The sequence below is a fragment of the Canis lupus genome, chromosome 31 (genome assembly GCF_048164855.1).
Source record: "Canis lupus baileyi chromosome 31, mCanLup2.hap1, whole genome shotgun sequence".
Classification (NCBI taxonomy): Eukaryota; Metazoa; Chordata; class Mammalia; order Carnivora; family Canidae; genus Canis; species Canis lupus.
Genome location: NC_132868.1, coordinates 5,577,457 through 5,587,066, shown reverse-complemented (window position 1 = coordinate 5,587,066; position 9,610 = coordinate 5,577,457). Strand labels below are relative to the sequence as shown.

General features: G+C 44.2%; 1 long non-coding RNA gene across 1 annotated transcript; it reads left to right on the top strand.

Annotated features, from left to right (window-relative positions):
- The first annotated feature begins 5,220 nt into the window (after nucleotides 1-5,220).
- On the top strand, nucleotides 5,221-6,409 carry LOC140622390 (uncharacterized). The gene is made up of 2 exons (XR_012022160.1): nucleotides 5,221-5,683; nucleotides 6,141-6,409. It is a non-coding gene; the product is annotated as an uncharacterized lncRNA (long non-coding RNA).
- The last annotated feature ends 3,201 nt before the right edge of the window (nucleotides 6,410-9,610 follow it).

Below are 9,610 nucleotides of genomic sequence, written 5' to 3'. Positions count from 1 at the left end.
TGGTTTGTGAGACAGATGATGGGACTGTTCAACGGTAATATTCAGGGAAAGGTAAAATCATTGTGCTCACACACATGTAAAAATGACATGTGTAGGGATCCCTGGGTGGCGCAGCGGTTTGGCGCCTGCCCTTGGCCCAGGGCGCGATCCTGGAGACCCGGGATCGAATCCCACATCGGGCTCCCGGTGCATGGAGCCTGCTTCTCCCTCTGCCTGTCTCTCTCTCTCTCTCTCTCTCTCTCTCTCTCTGTGACTATCATAAATAAAAAATTTTTTTAAATGACATGTGTTAAAGATTTTATTCTACTCGTTAATTAATGAAGAAACCAGGCAGAGGTGACAACAGGTTCAGGGGAGCTTGGGTGGCTCAGCGGGTTAAGTGTGGGACTCTTGATTTCGCTCAGGTCCTGGTCTGAGGGTCCTGAGTTGCAGCCCTGCATGGGGTCCTGCTCAGGTTGAATTTCTGCTGAGTTTCTCTCTCTCTTCCTCTGTCCCTCCCCTGGCTCATGCACTCTCTCTCCTCCTCTTTCTCAGATAAGTAAATAAATACATACATACATAAATAAAATCTTAAAAAAAAAAAAAAGGTTAAAAGATCAGTTCAAAAGAAAGGTGAAAAAAAAGCACACATTTACATTTATTTTGAGTAAAAAATTGTCAAAAGGAAAGTGCAGATGGAAGCAAAGCAAACTGGCTTTTTTCCTGGGGTGGGGAAGGAGGGCAGTCACACAGGACAGTTTGTCTACCGTTTACCTACAATTTACACAATTGTCAAATGTCCCCAAGACACTGAAAGATGAGAATCAACCTGGAAAGCGTCCTCCAGAGAAGCATAGTTTTCCATCAAAACACAAAATTGTTTCTGTAAGGCTGTTTTTAAGCATCTTCCAGCATCTTAGAATTACCATATACACAGAAAGACTGGAGATGAGCTACACATCATTTTTCTCTATTTGCTAATTTAACTCCCCAAGCATTACTACTAACTTATTTAATAACACTGTTGTTAATATGAGACAATTCATAACCACAAGACTCTATGCCTTGCCGCAGTTTGCTAGCTCAGTGTTAAATTTATGCATGTACTTAAAAGTCAAAAAAAAAGTTGCCTCCCCATCAGTCTCAATTGGCAAAATATGCTGTAGATTCAAATTTTACAAGACAGCTCTATATATTATGAAATAGGTCTCTGCCACAGCATTCAAAACCAATTTATTCCTACCATTTCCCACGTATTTTCCTTAAAGTGTCCAGCAGATCCTTCCTAAGGTCTTGTTCATCATCTTAACTTGTACCTTTCGCTTGAGGGGAGATGGACTCTTTCTTGCCCTGTGCCTTCCTTTCTGTGGCTTTCCCACCTTGGGGAGAGGGCTGCTCTCTCTCTTACTGTTTATGAGAATCATCTCCAGCTTTTAGAATTCTTCTCCATGAAGCTTGCTTGAGTGTTACAACTCCTTTTTTTTTTTTTTAAGATTCTATTTATTTATTCATGAAAGACACAGAAAGAGAGGCAGAGACACAGGCAGAGGGAGAAGCAGTCTCCATGCAAGGAGCCCGACATGGGACTCAAACCCAGGAATCCAGGATCACACCCTGAGCCAAAGACAGACCCTCAACTGTCAAGCCACCCAGGCATCCCTACAATTCCTTTTTTTTTTTTTTTTTTTTTTTTAAAAAAGGAGGGATCTCTGGGTGGCTCAGCAGTTGAGCGGTTGAGCGTCTGCCTTTGGCTCAGGGCATGATCCTGGAGTCACGGGATCGAGTCCCACGTCGGGCTCCCTGCATGGAGACTGCTTCTCCCTCTGCCTGTGTCTCTGCCTCTGTGTGTGTGTATGTTTGTGTGTGTGTGTGTGTGTGTGTGTGTGTCTCATGAATAAACGAATAAAATCTTTAAAAAAAAAGATTTTATTTATTTATTAGAGAGAGAGAGAGGGAGGGAGGGAGCACAAGTGGGGGGAGGGGCAAAGGGAGAGAGAGAAGCAGACTCCCTGCTGAGCGGGAAGCTTGACATGGGGCTCCATTACCAGACCCTGAGATCATGACCTGAGCTGAAGGCAGGCACTTAACCAGCTAAGCCACCAGGCGTCCCTCTCATCTAGGTTCCTAAAGAACTATGCCTTTGGCATTGTGTACTGTAAACAGGGTCACTGGTCAAGTATCATCTTCTAGTGGTAGAAAGCCTTGTTTACACAAATGTAGTAACCCGAGGTTTCTCAAGACAAAGGCTGTGAGTGTTCTCCCCTTAAAACACCAGAGCTTGGGGTACCTGGGCCCCAACTACAGAGCCTCTGATTCACGGGGTCCAGGATGGACCTTAGGAATTTCCAGGTCAACAAGATTTTGGGCGACGATGCTGGTCCAAAGACCACACTGAGAACCACTAGACCAAAATCACAATGACTAGCAAACCAACTTGGCTGATCATCAAAACCACTTAGGAAATTTGTAAAGGGAATTCGAATGTCCTGGGCTCAGATCTCCTGACCAGAAGCTTCGCAAGTGGTACAGGAGAATTCATATTTCCAAAAAGCTTCCAAAAAAACAAAAACAAAAACAAAACAAACAAAATAGCTTCCCAGATGACTCTTAGAGTGGACAAAATTTAGGACCCAATTGAACCAGATTATCTGAGCAGGTCATGTCAGTGTCAACTTTCCATAGTTTTACGTTATGAGTTCAGCAAGAAAAGCCCAGCTGGAGGAAGACAGGTGCAACTCTCAGGCTAGGATATCCCTTGTAGCTCAATCAAACTGGAAACATACAAGAAAAGGCATTTCTGGGGGAAATGGCTTAGTCCAGCCAAGAGGACACATTGCCAGCCCATCACACATGTCTTCCCCATTGTGATACACTGATTTACTCAAACACATCCCTTCAGATCCCAATCTGAAATATCTATAATCAAATTATTTTACTGCCTTGGAATTTCTCCAAAATAATGAGTAGGGTTTTTTTTTTTTTTTAACATCTGAATAATTATTCAATTATCACCAAGAAGCCACCAAAGTGTTATCACTAAGAACAAACTGAGGGGGCGGCCCTAAACATACATTTTTGTTTTCTATCTTAAAATGCACAAATCTCTTATGACATCCAATATGGAAGTTTTTCAGCTTCCACAATGTTAGTTCCAAATTCCCCTGGAAAATTCATCACACAAGTTAACATTTAACCCAGGCTCAAAAAAAATTTTTAAGTTACATTCTTACAGAAATGCTTAGTGTAAATGAACACTAGGATTTCACGGAGTTCCTTTATAATGAAAGAACTGTGACTCAACAGACGCAGCTGGTTATCCTTCCAAAGTTGTTTTAGTTTTCCTTATGAAATAAGGAACAAGAGTCCAGGGATTGAATGAGCCCAAGCTGAATTAACAGAAGGGGCAGAGGCAAAGTTCAGCAGGACTGCTGACTCTGCCGAAACCCTATGATTAACGCTGACCTTGAAGGCAAGGTCATGAAAAGTATTCCGTGGAGCTGTTCCTCTAAAGAAATTTTGGAACAGAATCTGAAAAAGTGCTGGTGTGTTTCAGAACATCTCGAAATAATACCTGAGGGAGAACATATTCCAGCTCATCTGTTACCGTTTATGGGGCCACACTGCTGACTCAGGCCCCACCGCTAAATGCAGCTGCAGGGAGCCAGCTGGGAAAGCGCTGTGCCTTGTGTGCAAGGCAGCACTGCTGGTGAAGACAGGTCAGAAGGCTGGGCAGGAAAGAAAGTAACTGGCTTCTAGAGGATTCTTAGCCAGTAAGCCATCTTGTCACCCCCAGAGAAAGCTAAATTCTGCTACATTTTTTTCATCAATCTCTTTTTGCTGAAGTATGTAAGCTATAGACCACGTGACATTGGGCCCCTCAAAAACTTTGTGGTAGTCAGCCTCCCCGATGACGCATAATGGTCCCCTGCCTCTGGGAAGTCATACCCTCGTGCAGTCTCGTCCCACATAATGCCAGGGTCAGAGAATACAGAAATGGTGATGGTGTATGTCTCTGCTGGTATTAGGTGATGAAAGACTGCGTGGCTTCCATCGTGCGTTCTCTCGCTCTCAGATCACTCTCTGGGAGAAGTCAGCTGCCCTGTCATGAGTAGCACCGTGGAGAGGCCCACGAGGCAAAGAAACCCCAGATCTACAGCCGTGAGTCTGGACCACTGGGGATGTGTACCCCCAGCTCCTGTCAGGTTTCAGACGACCACAGCCCCAGCCAACATCTTGATGGTAACCTCATGAGAGACCTCGTACCAGAAGCAAGTGGCTAAGCCGCTCCCAGATTCCTGACCCTCACATGCTGCAAGAATAATAATTTCTAGGGGAGCCTGGGTGGCTCAGTGGTTGAGCGTCCGCCTATGGCTCAGGTCATGATCCTGGGGACCCGGGATCAAGTCCTGCTTCGGGCTCCCTGCATGGAGCCTGCTTCTCCCTCTGCCTGTGTCTCTGCCTCTCTCTCTCTCTTTTTTTGTGTCTCTCGTGAATAAATAAATAAAATCTTAAAAAAAAAAAAAAAAAGGTGTATCTCACTGTTGTCGCCTGAATGCCTGTGTCCTCTCCAAATTCATGTTTTGAAATCCTAATACCCAGGGCAGTGGTGTTAGGAAGTGAGGGTGTTTGGGGTGATTAGGTCATGAAGGTAGAGCCCTCTGAATGGGACCAGAGTCCTGACAAAAGAGACCCCACAGAGCCACCCGGGCCCCTGCCACCATGTGAGAAGTCTGCATCCTGGAAGAAGCCCTTCGCTCAACCATGCTGGCACCCTGATCTCAGACTTCTGGCCTCCAGAACCTCAAGGGATAAATAATCTGTTGTTTATAAACTGCACAGTCTGGGGTGTTTTGTTATAGCAGCCCAAACGGACAAGGATGCTCACAGACCCTGTCGATCAAAGGGCCGTGCTCCTAGAACACATAGTCACACGGACCCTCACCTGTCTGCAGAAGCCCAGGGTGGGGAAAGGTTCATCTCTAAGACGTTTGTGGGTGTTGGCTTTGCCTGACAGAGTAGATACTGAGGAGATTCACAGAAAATTCGTAGTTTTTAAGAGAGCTACATGTACAGAAACACCACCAGCTCAGACTGGAAGAGCAGACAGTACAAAGTAAAAAGAGGCCTTTAGACCCTCAAAAGTCTACTGGCAGGAGGCAGGCTGAGAAAATCACTCAGCTGCAAACACATGATACCTTTCACAAAAAAAGGAAGGATGACTCACAGGGAAGAACTAGGAGCCCAGAGGGCAGAGTCCAAAGGCTTGGAGTAGAGCTCCTACTCTTACAGTATTTGCCTGACAAGACTCTAGAATCTATACGGCCCAGCAACTTCTTCCTGGCTGTCATTTTCTCCCTTTTTGAGGGAGAGTGTCTAGGGTGGTTATTCTATGACTGCCCCATTATATGTTCAGTGGGAAAGGGTGTTATGGACTGAATGTGTCTCCTCAAAATTCATGTGGTGAAGCCCTAGCCCCTCAATGTGATGGTCTGTGGAGATGGAGCCTTTAGAGGTAGTTAGGTTTCGATGAGGCTGTGAGAGTAGGGTCGTCATGGTAGGATTAGTACCCTTATAAGGAGACACCAGAGAGCTAGTTCTTTCTCTCTCTGCCATATGATATATCAAGAAGGTGGCCAGATCCAAACCAGGAAGAGAGTCCTCACCAACACTTGACCATGATGATACCCTGATCTGTGACACCCAGGTAAGTGTCCATTGTTCATAAGCCCCCAATCTATGGGATTTTGTTACAGCAGCCTGTGCTGATTAATACAGGGGGTGTGGAGGGAAGATACCTTGTCAAGAACCGTACCGGAAGAACTGTATTTAGGAAATATAATCACACCCAAACCTGATTTACATTGTGAGATTCTGGACATAGAGCAGATGCTGAAATGGCACGAAACTTCCGGACCCTCTGGAAGCGGTTGACTTAATTTGCACGTGGGAAGGATATGAATCTTTGGTGGGCTGCAGTAGTCTGCAAGTTGGCTGGCACCATCTCCCACCTCTGTTACATTTGCCCACAACTGCTCCACAGTTAGTCTGTGTGACCCATAGTATACAGCGGAAGAGATGGTACTGCTGATGTTAACCTATTTTTCAAGTGAGGCTTACCTTTCTCTCATCCTCCCTCTGTATCTCTCTGTCTCTGAGGGAAGCCAGCAGCCCTATCAAGAGACCCACATGGTGACGAACTCAGACAGCTGATCCAAATCAGCAATGAGCCAGGGCTTCTTTCCAACACCATATGCCTAGGCTGTCGTGGACACAGAGCGTCCAGCCCCAGGCCAGTGTCAGATGACCACGGTTCTGGCCAGCATCCTGACCACAACCTCCTAAGAGACCTGGACCAGAGGCACCTGGCTAAGCCACTCCCAGATCCTGGCCCTCAGAAACTATGTGAAATAATAAAAATAATTTAAAATCACTGTGTATAGTAATCATTTGGTCCTGATACTTTGACATCTGGAGCCTTGCTGACCGTGGAGAGATCATCGTCCTTCCAGGGCTAAGCCAATTCCCAAGGGGTGAAGACCTTTCTTTTTTTTTTTTTTTTTAATTTATTTTTTATTGGTGTTCAATTTACTAACATACAGAATAACACCCAGTGCCCGTCACCCATTCACTCCCACCCCCCGCCCTCCTCCCCTTCTACCACATGCAAACCAAGCAACCCAGAGCCTACGCTCCAAATCAACTTCCTTATTGGACTCTCCCAGGGCACCCACACTCTGGGCTACTGTCTGCCTGCACTAATCAGCCCAGGGCCAGGTACCAGACAACTGGAGGTAGCCCCTATGCCTCAGAGCCCCCTGAAACTATGCAGACTGGCCAATCTTAAACTTGCTTTCCCTGTCGTGCTTAGTCTTCTGGTGGAAAAGCACAGCAAAGGCTCTTGCCCACATGTTTCCGTCATTCCCTCTGCCTCCTGGACGACCCTGTGCTTCCTCATGTGGCCCAACTGAGGCATGGTGTACTCCCATCTTTGGGGGTGAATAACAAATCAATGGTAGTCACCTCCTGATCTGTTGGCCTACATTGAAAATAGTATGATTTAGATAATTTGTTACACACACTAGATAACTAATACACTTAAACACACCTATAATTTTCCTTCATACCACAATGCCATCTTCACATCTAAGAAAATGAAAAATATTCCTTAATATTATCTAATGCCTAAGGGCGCTTGGGTGGCTCAGTGGATTAAGCCTCTATCTTTGGCTCAAGTCATGATCTTGGGATCCTGGGATCGAGGCCCCGTTTGGGGCTATCTGCTCAGCAGGGAGCCTGCTTCTCCCCCTCTCTCTGCCCCTCCCCCTGCTTGTGCTCTCTTTCTCACTCTCAAATAAATAAATAAAATCTTAAAAAATATATCCCCTCATACCTAGGTCCACTTGTAAATGTCCTCCATCTCCCTAAAAATGCCTTTATAACTGGTTTATTGGAGAACAGGATCCAAATAAAGTCCACATATTTTGTTCTATGTTAAGTCTTTCAAGTCACTTTTCAAAGTAGAATTTTCAAAAAGGCAAAACCACAAGTCTCCTATTAACCCTAAGTAACTAGGTATCAACTATTTAATTAACTCATTAATGAAGAAAGCAGCAGGATGGTTAAACTGGTTAAAAGAAACTCTGAGAGATGAAAGCCCTGGAGAAGGATTGCTCAGTTATGTGTTTAGAAGTCTGGTTAACAACCTCCCAGGCAATAAAACCGATCATCAAAACATTTTTTATTATCTTTGAAACCAGATAGGATCATTTGCATCCCAACCAGACAAAAGTCATCTCAACCTTATATCCCTATGTCAGATTAGAATCATTTGCATCTTTTAGCTTTGTGCATGGTATCCCCTTCCCATCACAGAATTGTCAAATATCTTAATGAACCTTAAACGGTCTGAAATGAAGGTGTACCTACTGCCTCCACCCCCAGCCCCAAAGTTTTAGTGTCCTGACATGATATTGAAAGGCAAGGAGAAGAAGTCATGCATTTCCTATTTCCAAGTTTTGAGGTTTTCTTTTTAAAAAAAATTTTTTTCTTAAGTAGGCTCCCTGTCGGCATAGAGCCCAATGTAGGACTTGAACTCACAACCACGGGATCAAGACTCAAGCTGAGATCAAGAATTAGATGCTTAACCTATGGAGCCACTATGTGCCTTGAGGTTTTCTTTTTTCTTAATGCTCTTTTAATCTGGAGTAGTCTCCTCGTTAGGTTGTTCCCCTGTAGAAGGTCCCCACATTCTGATTTTATCTGCTTCCTTTTAAGTGTACTTCTGTTGACTGTGATTTTAAAATCAATACCGAGGGGATCCCTGGGTGGCTCAGCAGTTTGGTGCCTGCCTTTGGCCCAGGGCGCGATCCTGGGGTCCCGGGATGGAGTCCCACATCGGGCTCCCAGCATGGAGCCTGCTTCTCTCTCCTCCTGTGTCTCTGCCTCTCTCTCTCTCTCTCTCTCTCTCTCTCTGTCTGTCTATCATAAATAAATAAATAAATCTTAAAAAATAAAATAAAATAAAATCAATACCTGATTGTAAGAATAATGCCTGGCACCAAAGGGATGAGATGGTTTTGTGTCAAGGAGTTATTAAACTACTATAGGATGTTGAATAAATACTTCCTTCATTCATTCACTCTGTTGTTAATCTCAAACTCAAACATGTAAGATTCCCTTTGGGGACTTTAAAGTAGCAAATGTGAGCTTGTTATAGATGCACTGTCCTGAGTCTTTGTTTAATTATGGACCTGCCTCCATTTCTTGCAGGAGTCCTAACAGGTAGAAGGTTCCTGGTGGTGATCTGTGAAATGCTGGGCTGCAAGTATGAAGGGGCTTTTCTTCCCCACCCCTCTTCCTTACCTCAGCCATTCATTGAAGGTCCTACAACTTCTGATTTTTGTGAAGTATATTGACTTTTTTCCTTGATACCAATTTCTGATTTGTTCTGCTTTCCCTAAATGTCCTTAATATCCTCAGTCCTCACGGTGGCTTCTCAGCCTGGCTTAGCAGAGGGAGCGCCACACATACGAGGGATTTCTTTGTGGGTCTCCTTCAGAAAGAATGTTCCCTGAAGCTAATGAGACACCCACGGGCCAGAAATACTAGATAAGAGAAGAACATTTACTTAAAGATGAAAGTTCTCATTTTCCTTGTGGGCAAGCCAAGGATGACAACCTAATTCCTCAGCCTTGAATTGGAGAACTTCACCCAGACCCATATTATCCTTATATATTTATGCATTTTAATTTTTAAGAATTTTGAAAGTATGAAAAGTCAAGAATTAGTACAATGAACACATATATACTCTCCACTGAGATTCCAGTGTTCATATTTTGGCTCATTTGCTTTATCTCTCTCACTTTTTTTTTTTCCACCTTTTTGAAAACAGGTTGCAGACATCAAGCCATTTCACTGCTAAATACTTCCATCCGCATCTTCTAAGAATAAGGACCTTCTTCCACATTGCCACAACACCTTTGTCACACCTACGAAAATTATCAATAATTCCCTAATTCATCTAATACTTATTTCACATCCAAGTTTCCCCAGTTGGCTCCCAAATTACTTTTAGGGCTTAAAAAAAAATCTAGGAATCCAGTCAGGAATGTGAAACATTGCTTTTGATCTC